Here is a 16,017-nt window from a genome sequence, read left to right on the forward strand (position 1 = left end):
ACTATCGCTCGTGTAGGCTCTGCTCAGATCTTCATTCATTGTTAGACAGAACCATGTTTTCACTCTGTGCAAAGTGCTAATGGATTGTTCAATTGTGCATATTGTAAATGGGAGGGGGAAATGCTGTCTGGATGGCAATTTCAACAGCAGGAAGTTTTGTGTGGCTGAATAGTTCAGTAAGGCTAATGTTGCATAAGCCACACAATAGGTGTATTGCTTTGTTATGCAGTTTTGCCCTCAACTCATACCACGTAGCAGGTTCATCCCCAAAGTTTGCAAATAATGTTCCCAAATGGAATTCACATGGGCTTGAAAGCCTTTTCCTTGAATGTGGTACAACTGAGATAGATATAGTTTGAGCAAATTTAAACAGGTTGTTTTTCATCACTGAAACAAGCCCACAGTGAGGTAACAAGCAAATCCAGGTAGGGAATGTAGCTCTTCTGTGGATTGGCTGGGGTTACCAGCATGGTTTTTCTGTTGTTTAGCTTGTCTAGGTGCTTTAAGTTCCACACCCACGTCATCTGCCAGTTTCTTGCAATTCTCTATTATTGTTCTAAAGGGTTTCTTGCTACTTTCCCTGTGTTGTTACATTATTCCCAGCAAATCTTGTATATGTGCCTTCATTTCCATTACATCTAACAGATTGCATAGCTTAGGTGACGGGCTATAGTGTCAAAGAAGATTTGCTTATGGTCACAAGACAATAAAATTGATGTCAAGTGATGTGCTAGACACTTGTTCTATGACAGGAAGATCTACTGTTCCAATTTTAAAAAGCTATTTCAGTAATGTTGAAACAATAAATATACAAAGTTTATCCACACTTACCTTTCCTCCAGGCTTTCCAGGAGCGGTCTGCGCTTTAAAGCTCCCTGTCTAATCACTTTTTGTTTTTGTTTTTTGCTTTGGAGCCTTCTTCATGAAAACCTGCTCTTTACCACTGAATTGGAGCAAATGACAATCCACAGAAAACCCAAATTGCTGTTTGTTGTGCTTCAGCTTTAAAGAGCAGATTTTCATGGAGAAAGCTCTAGGGCGGGGGGGAAAAACCTCTTGTACATGGAGTTTTAAAGTGCAGACTTGTGCCTGGAAAGGTAAGTATGAATAAGCCCTAACTCTTCTTCTGTATTGATCACTCCACATCCCATTGGCACCAGAGGTGTGGAAGTGGAGAAAAAAACAAGCAGACATCAGCTGGACTGAGTAAAACAAAACTCACTTTATGGCTCAAATCTCAGCAAGTGCTCAGACTTAGCCTTTAATGGCATTTCACAATATTTGGGAATCTTTTAAATGTCTTCCTGCTGTTTTATAGATGTTTCATTTCAGCTTTTATATGATGGCCTTAATTTCCTTATCTGCTGCTTTTATGATCTTGAATAATGTTATTGGGCAGCTGTTTTGTTTGTCATATTTTAGCTTTATTGTAAGCCAACATGGGGTCTTTGGCAAGAAGATGAGATATAAATACCGCAAATCAAACAAACAAGCAAGAAATATATTATCTGCATCAACTTCCTCATAAAATATAATTTAGCCATTGCCCATCACTATTGCTGAAAACCATTTCTTCAAGTTTCCCATACCTTGGGTTTATAGATACCTTCTTGTCCATGAACTGTGCATGGAGTTTTAATTTACTTTAAAAAAATAAAAAAACTGGAGCACAGTGCTTTTCTGCAAGCATACCTAGTTAAAAAATATATCTGATGCTGCATGCGGAAGTGGAGGTGATGAGAAACTTAAAACAAATTTCAGATATATTGTAGTCGTCATATCTAAGGATTATGGTGCAGCCAGGCATGTAGTTTTGTCTGCTATCAGACGAAAACTGTCAGATGAAAATTCACTGAGAATAATTGTATTTTAAAAGGAAACAATTTTCCAACACTGAAGAAGATGGGGATAGAATAATGGCTGAAGAAGTTTGGTCCACATTGATCTTGTCAAAAGCTTATGCCTCTTTTTACTTATTAATAGTTTTTTTTAAAACACTAGCAGCAGCAGCAGCAACAACAACAACAATAACTGATACCTCTTTAATGAGGCAACTACTGTTGTAAACAAACAGTGGAAGAACATAAGGCGAGGAGAGCTGAACCACCACCTCATGTGAGCATCAGCAGTAAAGGTAAAGGGACCCCTGACCGTTAAGTCCAGTCGCAGATGACTTTGGGGTTGCGGTGCTCATCTCGCTTTACTGGCCGAGGGAGCGGGCGTTTGTCCGCAGACAGCTTCCGGGTCATGTGGCCAGCATGACTAAGCTACTTCTGGCGAACCAGAGCAGCGCACGGAAACGCCGTTTACCTTCCCGCCAGAGTGGTACCTATTTATCTACTTGCACTTGATGTGCTTTCGAACTGCTAGGTGGGCAGGAGCAGGGACCGAGCAACGGGAGCTCACCCTATTGTGGGGAATCGAACCACCGACCTTCTGATCAGCAAGCCCTAGGCTCTGTGGTTTAGACAACATTTGGCGACCATACTGAACTTGGGGAGTCCCACGCCTATCAGTTTGGAAGTTGTTATGTACTGAATTTCTCACCCTGGGCCAGCAGGGGGATACTGTAGATAATTTTCACTCAGGTCCACGTCAGTTATTTTAGGCGGGAAACCCTGGGTTGTTGTTGCTACAATGTTGACAGCCGGCTGCCTATAAAAGCAGGCCGGCTGAGCTGTTTGCTGTTCAGTTCTGTTCCAGCTTACAAAATAAAGAGCTGCTTTGGAGAAATCGCTGTGTCGTCTGCCATGTCTACCCACTATTCTACAGAAGTGAAATAAGGCTACTGAAAAATAAGATAGTGGTTTTTTCATAGCCAGGAGGTGCCCCGCCCCAGTGCTTCTGTGCCCACGTCAAGCTCCTTGCCGCATCAACTTCCCCATTGCCTCCCCCTCTGTTACTGGCAGCCACCTTTGAATTGGAAAGCCAGGTAAACAGCAGCAACCAACACTGCTCTGACCCACCAGCCGCTACAGATTACTTTGTCAATTAAAAGATTACTTTTAAAAAACTGAAAACAGCATTCCAATATGGACTTATGTTCAGTGACTTCCAAGACTGACTGAATTTGAGCCATGAAATGTTAAGGTATCCCTTGAAAAAAAGAAGAAATAAAGATGGTGGGTGAAACTGGCCATCTTGAGCCACTAATGTCTTTAGTTTACATTAACTCTCATCCTCATGTTGTGCATAGAGACTTCAAGAGAGAGGAAAGGATAAAAGATGTCTCTTTTCCTTCACCCTCTCCACCCCCCAGGGCCCCCAAACAACAGTTCAAGGCTCCTGTTCTTTGCTTATTTGTTTTGTTTGTTTGTTTTGTATATTTCTTTCAGTTAAACACTGTCCAGGGTGGTTCACAATTAAATACAAAAAAAAAAAAAAAGGGGAAGAGAAGTGAGAGAGGGTTTGTGAGGGATACACACCAGGGACACACTCAAAATGCAACATTTTGTTAAATTAGTACTTTTTAAAGTGTAAGAGTACTATTAAAATACCAACAGAGGCCACAAAATACCAACAGAGTCCAGCTCATCTAAGAGCTACATTATAGAGGTCATAGCATATAAAGTATATAGGAAACAGCATAAACATTTCATAAATGATGTTATATTACATGTTAGGGGCAGATTAAACAATGCAGCATTTTCATGTATATCCCTATTTCTATTTACGCTACAAACAAACTGGTTTAATAGTTTAACTGATCTAGTTTGGGCATATGTAAAGTAAACATTTCAGCCAATTTAATAGTTGGGGAAGCCTGGGAACTGCATTTTAAGCGTCGAGGCAAGGATCTGTACAAGATAATTTTCAGTATTCTCAGTAAAATGCAACAGGAAGCCATGACAGTAAAACCTATATTGATTTTATATCAGTTCTGCCCTAAGTCACACTATGGCCTAAACACTTCTTGATAGTTGGAGGACAAGATATATTATTCACACACAATTCTAAATGGAAAACAAGTTTTTGCAGTTTTTAAAATATTGCCTCTGTGGCATCCCAGCATAAAGAATGAATGCTTTCAGTCAGCCTTACTCACTGTACTACTGCCCTGCTTAAATGTCAACATTCTGGATGAAAGCCCCAAACAGTTTTTGCAGTCCTATGTAATGTTGGGCCTTGCTAAATTTAGAGACCTTAACTCACTTTCCTTACATTTCAGAAGCTTGCAAGAGAGCTTCTTATTCCTGTTAGCCCTAGGAATTCCCAACCTGAATACACTGGAAAATTAAGACAAAGTTCCTGGAAACTGAACCACATGTGATTCAGAGTCAGGCTTCATAACTCACCTGTCCCTCAAGGGGCTCCTTAATTCAAGCGCTTTGATGTCCCTCGCCTCTCATAAACAAACCTTTTTACCTCTGCTTTTAGTTAGCATCATTATTTTTTTTCTTTTTTTGCCTAAAAGGCAAAAAGAAGTTACACCCCCCTCACATTAGTTTGCAAAGTCCACTGACAGTTTTCTGCCTCAGCTGTTAAATCTAAGGACACCAGGAGCCTCAGGCTTACAAGCTTCTGAAGTCCACTTGCCACATCAGAGGCCAACATTTTATGTATACTTCTTGCCAAGCACCACACATACAGCTAAGCATGTGAAATGTAAAATACTAAGCAACACACTAAAACCATTTTCACACAAAACACTTAAAAAGCACCTTTGGACCGCTCCCCAAGTCGAGCGAAAGCTATTAATATGACACAGAAAAAGAGAACAAAAATTCTAGGTCAATGTACATTCTCCCCAACTTAATTATGTTACAGGTCTATTTCATACCCTCCAACATTCCTCCGATGAAAATAGGGACGTCCCATTCCATAATGATAATTATACTATTTATACCTTACTGGTTTGTCCCAGTATTCTGGGCAGCTTCTAACATATATGAAAACATAATAAAACATTAAACATTAAAAAAAACCCTTGCGTATACAGGATTGCCTTCAGATGGCTCAGCGATTGGATAACTCCACACCGTCCAACATTTCTCCAGTGAAAATAGGAACATTCTAAGGAAAAGCAGGACATTCTGGGATCCAGTTAGAAACTGGGACAGCTCTAAATCAAGGACGTCCCTGGAAAATAGGGACATTTGGAAGGTCTGCTATTTATGAATCACATACAATAGTATTTTATTACAGCATGAGGTAAAAGAGGAGACCTCTGTCCTGTCCCTACAGCAAGGAAGCAAGGGCCAGTTTGGTCTTTCAAATTTCAGTGGTGCCCTCTGTGATGAGAAAATTCAGTGCCCCCTTGCCTTCTCCCCTCATGGCTGCTTCATTTCTGCTGGGTTTCCTCTTATCTTCTCCCCACCCACCACCCTGCTCTGCCTTCTCCTCTCAACACAGGCGGTGTGCCACTAAAACACATCACATTGGGTTTGGTCCTCAATCCAATAGCTGAGAGGTGGCCTGCCAACTGTTTGTTTCATTCAGCTTTCATGCCTGAAATCTTCAGAGCCCTTGGCCCTTGGAGAATTGGCTACTTCATTCTGGTCAGCTGTGGCTTTCATCAAACATTCAGGACTGAGTATATTTTTTTAAAGGGACAGGTGGGGGGAGGAATGAGGGAGCTGTTCTTTAAGAAGTAAGTATACAGTGTGCAGAGTTCCTGGCACAGGAAGGAATGCACCTGAGCAGGTGTGGATCACACACTTGGCTAATCCTTTAATCCCAGTGAACCTACTGCAAGATGCATCTCATGAGCACCCTGAGACCAATAGCTGGAAACCACAGGAGGTGAGAGTGCTCTTGTGTTCAAATCCTGTTTGCGGGGTTCCCACAGGCATCTGCTTGGCCAGTGTGAGAACTTAATGCTGGATTAGATTGGGCCATTGGCCTGATCCAGCAGGCTCTTCTTAAGTTCTTACAATAGGGTCAGACCTCCAAAGAAGACAGCAGTTCCTTCTGCCGTTTCCTCCACTGCTCTTCAATGTTCATATTTCACTCTCATCTCCTTACTCTCTTATGCCAGCTGCAAAGATTCTGTTGCAAACTAAACACCTGTTGACACCTGCCTTGACTGCTTTTGTACTCCTTTCTATTGAAAACTGCTTTACACAGGTTATTGGTCTTAAAACAATGCAAATAAGTATATATATATATATATATATATATATATATATATATACACACACAGTGGTGCCTCGCAAGACGAAAAGAATCCGTTCCGCGAGTCTTTTCGTCTTGCGGTTTTTTCGTCTTGCGAAGCAAGCCCATTGACGGAGTAGCGCTATTAGCGCTATTGACATTTTAAGGGCTAAAAACAGCTTTTTAAGGCTTGGGGGATTAGCGGTTTTGCTGCTAAAATGCTTTTAGCAGCTTAGCGATTCAGAAAAAGGGGTTTTGGAGCGGAAAACCCCCCCGAAAATTTTCGTCAATTTTCGTCTTGCGAAGCAAGCCCATAGGGAAATTCGTCTTGCGAAGCGCCTCTGCAGACGGAAAACCCTTTCGTCTTGCGGGTTTTCCATCTTGCGAGGCATTCGTCTTGCGGGGCACCACTGTATATATTCTGAATACACCACAACAAAAGGAATTTTTTTAAAAAAGTAAGTTCAGCTTGCACTATGTAATGACAGTGCACCTGTGTCTCTTTAGATGCTGGGCTACGCTTCATACAGACGACTATTGCCTGGGCTGGCTGGGGATGAGGGGAATTGGAGTCCAACAACATTTGGAGGGGCACAAATTATCCATCCTTGCCATAGAGCCAGTCAGAATCTAAAAATATTTGCTATTAGGAAATCTCCAAAATGCTGACCAGAGTTGCTTGTAGACTGTCACAACACCAGCATTTTATCATTTTAACAAACAAACATCAAAGGTTTTATGAGACACCACTGAGTACAGAATACATTTTCTGACCTAGACCGTAGGCCAATAGATTATGAGATTACCAATTTAAGGGTTACCCTCCACTGTGACTGTTCAATGTTTTACCCTGAAATCTCAACCCACTTAGCTCTCAAATAGTCCATGTCAGGCCATCTTTGGCGGATTGCGCAAGATTTCAGTTTGCCTTGAGAGAAAAAGAAAAACCTTTTAAAAAAGAGAGGTTTTCTTTGGAGGTTCAAAGGCACCTCTTTGCTCTGGCCTAACCTCTTGAAATGGGACGCGGGTGGCGCTGTAGGTTAAACCACAGAGCCTAGGACTTGCCTATCAGAAGGTTGGCGGTTCGAATCCCCGCGATGGGGTGAGCTCCCGTTGCTCGGTCCCAGCTCCTGCCAAGCTAGCAGTTCGAAAGCACCTCAAAGTGCAAGTAGATAAATAGGTACCGCTCCGGCGGGAAGGTAAACGACATTTCTGTGTGCTGCTCTGGTTTGCCAGAAGAGGCTTAGTCATGCTGGCCACATGACCCGGAAGCTATACGCCGGCTCCCTCGGCCAATAAAGCGAGATGAGCGCCGCAACCCCAGAGTCGGTCACGACTGGACCTAATGGTCAGGGGTCCCTTTACCTTTACATTAACCTCTTGAAAAGGCATAAACATATCTGGTCAAATTAAGCATTAGCTGTTTCTACGACCACAGGGACATGCTGCAAATTCAACAAAGACCTCTTAGTTGGACCTAAATGAAATGAAGTTAAAATACCACAATCAGCCCACCAGCTTTCAGCTGACACATATAGGCTAGAGTTTTCCATAAGGTTAAATCTGGATATGACTATGGATTGAAGTGAAGCTGAATTTGCAGTAGCTAATAGGGGCACTTAATGCTTATGTCACATTCTTATTTTGTGGTTGGGGTTCCATAGCATACTGGCAAATTCAGGTTGGGCAATTAAAGTGGATTTGGAGCCCTAGTGCAATAAACCTGCTTTCCCACCCACCCCAAAATTGACTTCTCCCATAAGGAAAATGCATTGAAAACTGCTTGATGCAACAAATCAAAATGAAGGCTCAATAAATAGCCAATGTCACATATCTTCCACGCAAGCTGTGCAAACAAATCAAGCTGAATGCTTAATAAAAGAGCTGTCATTGACCAAATCAGAATCCACTATATTATAAAGAAACTTTGTTTCTTCATAAATATATTATCTTGCCATCTACCCTCACTGATTCTAACCATATCTGTGAGCTTCAATATGCATACTATGTCCTAGATTTTAGTTATCCATTATCTCATGGACAGTGTTCATATTTTTTCATGAGAAATAATAATTCTGGCAGTGGTCAAGAGATGTTGTATTAATTCCATGTCCTGCATAAGTAAAGTTTCTTTAACATATCCAGATAGTAAAATTGTAAGATTCACGGGTGAAGCATAGCCTGCTATCACTTCACTTTCCATTGCTTTATCTTCCTCAATTTTTAAAATTTATTTTAGGACACATCCAGAATATATGCCATATCCCAGCTCTTGCAGCTTCATACCTCCAACAAGTTTCCCTTGCTGTTCTGCATACTTAAGATGTTGAGGTGTTAGGTACCAATGGAACATTATGACACCATTTCGCTCAGTATGGTCTACAATCACCATTGATCTTCAAAAGATAGGTTGGATCAGCTGCTGGGTCACAACCTAATTTAATGTGAGACACAACAGAAGCACTACTACAATACAAATATATAAGAAAGAAAGAAAGAAAGAAAGAAAGAAAGAAAGAAAGAAGTTCCTAAATGCATGTTTGGGTTAAAGGTGAGTCTGAAAAGGTTTAAGACTACCAGTCTACATTGACAGGCAGCAGCTGTCCAGGTTTTATTTAATACATATATATCCTCACTTTCCTCCAAGAAGCTGAAGGCACTTAATTATTAATATTAATAATTAATATTAATAATTAATATTAATAATTATTAATAATAATTATTAATAATAATTATTATTGATATTATCCGACCTTCACCAGCAGGTCCCAGGGCATGTTACAACAATTTAAAGTTCAGTATTGAAAACAGTTGAAGCAAATCACAACCATAGGGATAAGGTAGCTCCTAAGAACACATCTCAGGTGTCAAAGGCCGGGGTAAAGAGGTGCATCTTCCGCATTTGCTGAAAACTAGACAGTGAAGATGCCAGGTGCGCCTCTCTGGGAGGGAATTCCACAACTTGGGAGCTGCCACAGACACAGCCTCTCCCCCTTCCTAATTTATCTTCCCAAGAACACTGTGAGATAGGTTAGGCTGAGAAATACTGACTGGACCAAGGTTACCCAGTAGGCTTCATGCCTGAGCAGGAATTTGAACCCAGGTACCCCAGGTCCTAGGCCAACACTCTAACCACTACACCACAACTCTCCCATCTCTCCTTGGAGATGCTGGGGATGGAACCTATGAACTTTTGCATGTAGAGCTGGTGCTGAATCACGACCCTTACCCTAAGCAATTCTGGTCTCTTAACACATTTACTGGTAGGATTATATATGGTTGGATAAATCTACCCGGTGGCAGGAGATGCTTCCCATTGGGGGTTGTGGGCCTGATGCTCTTTGTGCACACCACCAGCTTTCAATATCTGAATGACCTGTTGCCAGTATTAAGTGCCCAGTCATGAAGAGGAAGTAACTTAGCTAATTCTACTCAAGATTATACACAGAGATGTCTGAAGACCATTGCCTCATAGAGCATTATGATCACCACTTAAATTTGGCAATTAAAGCCACCTTCCTAGAGGAAGTTAATTTTTTATAAGCTATTTTAGGGTTGACTTTAGATGCTCCTAAAAATTCTATAAAGATGGTGTCTTTCTTGTCAAATTTTATTTCTTACTGGCAGTGTTCTTCAAATATAAATAAACATGGGAATAGCATTCATTCTCTGATTGTGAAGCTTGTCTCATAAATTCATTGTTCCAGATTTCTATCTGTTCAAGTCGGTGGAATCTTTGGCAATGCAGCAAGCTAGATGATGCCTTACCATCTCCCTGATATCTTTAAGGACTTGTTCCCACTTTGCTTATTCTCTGCCTAGAAAGCATGGATCCAAACAGTTTTGCATTTACCCCACCACTTTACCTGGGAAAACTTGCTTTTTACCACTGAATCGGAGCAAACATCAATCCATGGAAAATCCGAATGGCATTTGCTCCAGTTCAGTAGTAAAGAGTGGGTTCCACTCACACACAAACTCCGGGGAAAGCTGCAAGGCAAGTGGAAATGTGGGTGAGTTCTAAGAATTCAAAGGTCCAGTACTTCATATGAAATGAGATGCATTTGCATTGCCAGGTATTAGGCGGCTCAGCAGGAAAACTCTGCCTTTGGTCTCTGGTTTTGTTCTAGTTAATGGCCATTGCTCTATCCATTCCAAAAGGGTTGATTCTCACACCAGAATTTCAAAGTGCGGAAGATAGAGCACAATGTCCTCTGCAGATGAAGTAAGACCCCATATTGTCAAATGACACAAATAATATAGTGAATAAAGGGGCACCCTTTTCAACTCTGAAGAAATCTAAGGGAAGCCCGCTAACTATTGCTCTCAGAGCCGTCTTTCCTATTGGGCTTACTAGCGCGTTGCGCCAGGGCGCTGGCCTCTCAGGGGCACCCCAGTCAGTGGGGGAGCTGTGCGGCTTTGCCGGAGGCCTCCCCTTTCCCTGCACGCCCGCCAGCTGCACCCCATCAACCATATGGCTGGTGGGCATGCAGCTTGCCTACAGTGGTACTTGGGTTACATACGCTTCAGGTGACAGACTCCGCTAACCCAGAAATAGTACCTCGGGTTAAGAGCTTTGCTTCAGGATGAGAACAGAAATCACGTGGCAGCAATGGGAGGCCCCATTAGCTAAAGTGGTGCTTCAGGTTAAGAACAGTTTCAGGTTAAGAACGGACCTCCGGAACGAATTAAGTATGTAACCGGAGGTTCCACTGTATATGGCTGGCGGGCGTTCAGCTTCCTTCCCAAGCCTCTGTGGGAGGACAGCGATCCCCACAGAGGCTTGGGGAAAGGTAGACAACTCTGGGAAATGGGGGGGGGGGGGCGCCTGAAGGATCTTTGCGCCACAGTGCCGGATATGCTTAAAACGGCCCCGATTGCTCTTAATCCAGGATCACACCTCTGATCCAATAAATAAACTCTACAAATTGAACATAAATAATGTGCAAATTAGGAAATTCCCATTATTTCCCCTTCTCTGCCCCCCATGCCCTGTTCTAGGTGTTCTCCCACCTGCCCTAGAGCTAGTTGGAGTGGGGGAGAAGACGGGGGAAAGCCCTCCTGAGCTAGCGAGACTTGTTGCGCTGGCTCCTGCTAGTGCAACTACGATATTTAATTGAATCCAGTCCCCATCTGGTCTGAAGTGGACCTTTCTCTTTTGATAACGCATCTGCAATGAAGCTATCCTAAATCCAAGCTTTGTGTTCTATGGGAAGGACATGGACTTCCACGGAAAAACAGTCTTAAGAGTGCATCCATGCCACAAACATAGCTCAGGTACTTTCAAGTGCTCAGTTTTTCCTTTTATTCTTACTATATTTTGTGGCACACCACTGACAGACCTATGATTGTTTAGTAAAGTGTCGTGCCAAATTCAGAAATATCTAGTAAAATAAGATTTATTATCATCAAAAGTAAGAGAGCTAAAAGTAACATGTAATCACAAACCAATTCTACTCACTCCCCCAGGACTCCTCCCATTCCTTTATATAACAAGTCTCCATTCCCCCCCAAGTACCAGGTAAATGTGTGAAAATATAATGAACTGCCTTAAATCTGTGTAACCACATAGATGCTTCAAAGATCCCTAAGAGTCTGTGGGCATGTCAGGTCTAGGATCGGGTGCAGATTTTGGCTTCCAAAGAACCCCAGAGGTCGTTGAATAACCCACCCTGAACTCCAGTAAAGAAAAAGGGAAGTGACACCTGTGTATAATTAGATCAGAAGTTCTTTGGAAATTGATGTGGAAGTAAGGCCCCCCGGGAATATTTTGTATGAATTTGAAGAACTTTTAAAAACGAATATTCAAATGTTATTAAATTGCTAGAAGACTGAGCTGTATTTACCCTGGAGCTAATGATGCATGTTAGAGATTGCCCCCAAGTTTATATATTTTTTGGAATATGATTCTTGAAAACATAAAAGAAATTACAGGTTATGGTTCCAGCTGACCCCCCTGGTGGTATTACTCTGTTACGTGTGAGTTTTATTAGAGTTATTAAAATTTTTATTAATTTTTTGATGGCAGCTAGGATGGCCATAAACTACAAAGGGAAACAAAGAAATGTACCCACTTTAATGGAATCGACTTTAAAAGTATAACTTGTGGTATACATCATTAAAATAATTAATATTATACGCTTTCTCCTCCCTAAATCCAAAGATTCCCTATGCTTTGAAAATCCGATCAGGAGAGCTACATGGACCAGATTTAAGGAGGAGGAGAAAGGGTGGGACAGCAGCAGTTGGAGAACACTGCAAGGACGAGGGGGGAACTAAAGGAGACATGAGGGGGTCACAGTCCACATTAAGCAGAGGTATGGATGGGTGCTTACTGCTTAGTGTTGTGTACGCATTATAAATTTGAAGAACACTTAAAAGACATTGCTTTGCTCAAAGAATCCTAGGAGATGTAATTTCCCAGCACCCTTAACAATAATTCCCATGAATCTTTGGAAGTCATAGGAGCCAACTCCCAGGAGCTGAAGAGTCTTCACCCCTGCCCAATAAAATATATGAGGGGGATGTGGCCCCCCAAAGTTGATGAGCATTGCTATTCAAATGGTGTGTGTTATGTACTGAAGTTCTCACCCTGGGCCAGCAGGGGGATACTGCAGATAGTTTTCACTCAGGTCCACATATGCAAATAGGGGATTGAAAGTGACGTTCAGTGATTGGATAGTTACAGAAAATGGTTACAGTTGCGTTGTAATGGAGCTCTATATAAGCAGGCTGGCTGAACCCTTCAGTTCAGTTCTGTTCTGGCCTGTGAATAAAAAAGAGCTGTTTGAAAAATCGCTGTGCCGTATGATATGTTCACCCACAACTTAACAGTGTGTGTGCAGCATGTCATGTGATCAGGGAAGCAGCTTACCTGGGCCCCCTCAATCTTTTATCCAAGTTGGCACCCCTGGGGGAAGTTATGTGCTATAAATGTGCTTTAAATGTAAATTGTGTACGCACCCTCACCCTGCGATCACCAGGAGCAGAGTATAAACCTCAGGCTTAAATATCTCCGTACACCCTGAACACCAACTTCTTCCATTTTTGTAAGTTGTAACGTACCAAGGCAGACAATGGCATTTCCCTCATTGTGACAGCAAAACCAGTTTACACCTGGCTCTTGTAGATAATAGGGCAACTTTCCTCAACTATTCCGTTTTGAGGAGCTCAAGAGATTAGGCTCTCCCCTGCCTCCTTGATACTTTCTGAAACTCCTGATAGGTATACAAAAGCAAATGGCCCATTCCACAAAATTCTGGCAGCGCCTTACCTCTGATCTCTTGCCAACTGCTTCGAGGTAGATTGGCAGGGAGCGGTCTGGTGAAAACAGAAGCAACCACAGCAAACACTGCCAGAGCCCACAGTACTGGGCAGGAATGGCATGTTACACAAGCAGCTACCACTGACCTCAAGTTTCATGCCTTCAGTACTCCAAGTAGGGTGTAAGGTGGCTGAAGGAAACAGCTTTCCTAGTCAAAGAAACTGATAGTTCTCAGCAGGTGATGCTGGAGCATATCAGGCTTTGCTAATGTCACGCATGAACTGATTGAGCGGCCACAATACAACATGCCCCAGAATCTTCTGCAATGTGTTCAGCTACCATGGCAGACGTGCAGATGTTCCTTAGCCGATGAGTCAATGTAGAACACGTTATCTGAAGGCACAACTCTGAAAACCAGTGCCATAGGACATGCATTGCTGCAGGACATGCAATGTGGTTGCACAACTTCAGCTCCACTTTCCCAGGGCTGATGATGCGTTTGAGCTTGGAAGGAAACTTAATGAAAATAGTAGCATGGCAAATTATTTGGGCTGTGTGATTGCATGCCACAAAGCATGCGTTGGAGCTCATTTATTTTCTTTGTTGTTGTTGTTTAGTCGTTTAGTCGTGTCCGACTCTTCGTGACCCCATGGACCAGAGCACGCCAGGCACTCCTGTCTTCCACTGCCTCCCAAAGTTTGGTCAAACTCATGCTGGTAGCTTCGAGAACACTATCCAACCATCTCATCCTCTGTCGTCCCCTTCTCCTTGTGCCCTCCATCTTTCCCAACATCAGGGTCTTTTCCAGGGAGTCTTCTCTTCTCATGAGGTGGCCAAAGTATTGGAGCCTCAGCTTCAGGATCTGTCCTTCCAATGAGCACTCAGGGCTGATTTCCTTAAGAATGGATAGGTCTGATCATCTTGCAGTCCATGGGACTCTCAAGTCTCTCCGAGGCCAAAATTGCTGCATGTTCTATCTATTTTCTTCTTTCCCAATTTAGGGCTTGCTCAATGGCTGCTCCTGACATGGTCTGTAAGAGATGTCTTACCCTAAGCTGTTTGTGCTGATTAGTCAACACGGGGAGAGGTAGCCAAGTATTGCAAGAGGAAAAATGGCCAATGAACCAGATTTAAACCAACAAATAAACTTTCCAAAAACTCTCAGGTGCGTTATCTATTACCCTCTTCAAAAGATTTAGTCCTAAGAGTTTCTTTCTGGGTCCTAAATCTGCTCTAGAACATCCAGAGGCAATTTCAAAGCTTTTAGAAAAATGATTTGGTTTAATCAGGTCAGACTTTGGTTTAAAAAAATAGAATTTATTTATTTGTTAAATTTAAATGGTCTCCATTCAACAAATGTTTCCTGAGCAGCTTAAGAGCCAAGAGCAAAACAATATATAATTTTTTAAAAAACGAACAAACACGCAATACTTAAAAACAGAAAACAATAAAAAAAACCCTAGCATTTAGGTAGGTGGAATTTTAGATTCACGTCACTCTTGTGACATATGACAGGTGGAGAAATAGTGACTCCCCAAGGCCACCAGTCAGCTAAATAGTTGAACGTGCTTACAGTTGCCAGCTTTGGGCTCTTCTGCTCTGAGAAGAAAAGTGACATTAACTGCATAAGAACTCTCCAGATTTAGATAGGAAAAAGTGTGGGAAAGCAGGAGGAAAATGCCAGATGGGGAGGAATTAAAGGAGACACAAGGAGTTCACAATCCACATTAAGATGAGGGATAGAGAGGCCTTTTGTTTCTGTTGGGACTCCTCTGCCTTTAATAGCTACAGAAATGATGCAGGCAAAGCTTTTCATATCAATGTCCCTATTTTCCAGAGACAGTCTCAGATTTACAGAAGCCATCTTGGTTTCTGATTTGATCCTGGAATGTCCTTCTTTTCCTTAGGATATCCCTATTTTTAAAGGAGAAATGTTAGACGGTATGGAGTTATGTGACACTTAGACGGTATGGAGTTTAGAAGACATTTGAGGGCAGCCCTGTATAGGGACATTTTTAAATGTTTTATGTTTTATAATGTTTTTATATATGCTGGAAGTCACCCAGAGTGGTTGGGACAACCCAGTTAGATGGGCATAATAAACATTATTATTATGAAATAGGATGTCCCTATTTTCATCAGAGAAATGTTGGAGGGTATGCAGTTCACCTCTATGCTATGTCAAGTTTCTTGGATAAAATTTCAGAATATTGTACACATAAAAGAAGTATGGAAACCAACCCCTGGCAGGGAAAGATGAAAGCTCTTATTTTCAGGGATTTAAATTAAATCCTATTTCCCAACAGATAGCCACAATACCATATTGCCATTGGCTTTGTGTGTGTCCTTTCCACTTCAGAAATATATTGAACCTGACTTGTATGCATAAAAATCTATATACCAGTTTTAAATATCTGCAAAACCTACTATGGTATTTTCAAATCATATTAAAAAAATGTTATGCTGCATGCAGCATCAAGCATGCAGCATCAAATAACTTTTTAAATAACAAGTGGAAGGAAAACAACTTGTCCTGGATATCAAGATGAAAGTTCTACATGTGTGTCTATCTATCTATCTATCTATCTATCTATCTATCTATCTATCTATCTATCATCTATCTATCTATCTATCTATCATCTATCTATCTATCTATCTAT

General features: G+C 41.8%; 1 protein-coding gene across 1 annotated transcript in view; it reads right to left on the reverse strand.

The window, feature by feature from the left end:
• LGR6 (leucine rich repeat containing G protein-coupled receptor 6) overlaps positions 1-16,017 on the reverse strand; it is a 135,664-nt gene that overhangs the window by 77,791 nt on the left and 41,856 nt on the right. The gene's annotated exons all lie outside the window — the stretch shown is intronic.

This window comes from Podarcis tiliguerta, assembly GCF_965153285.1.
Source record: "Podarcis tiliguerta genome assembly, chromosome: 6".
Taxonomy (NCBI): domain Eukaryota; kingdom Metazoa; phylum Chordata; class Lepidosauria; order Squamata; family Lacertidae; genus Podarcis; species Podarcis tiliguerta.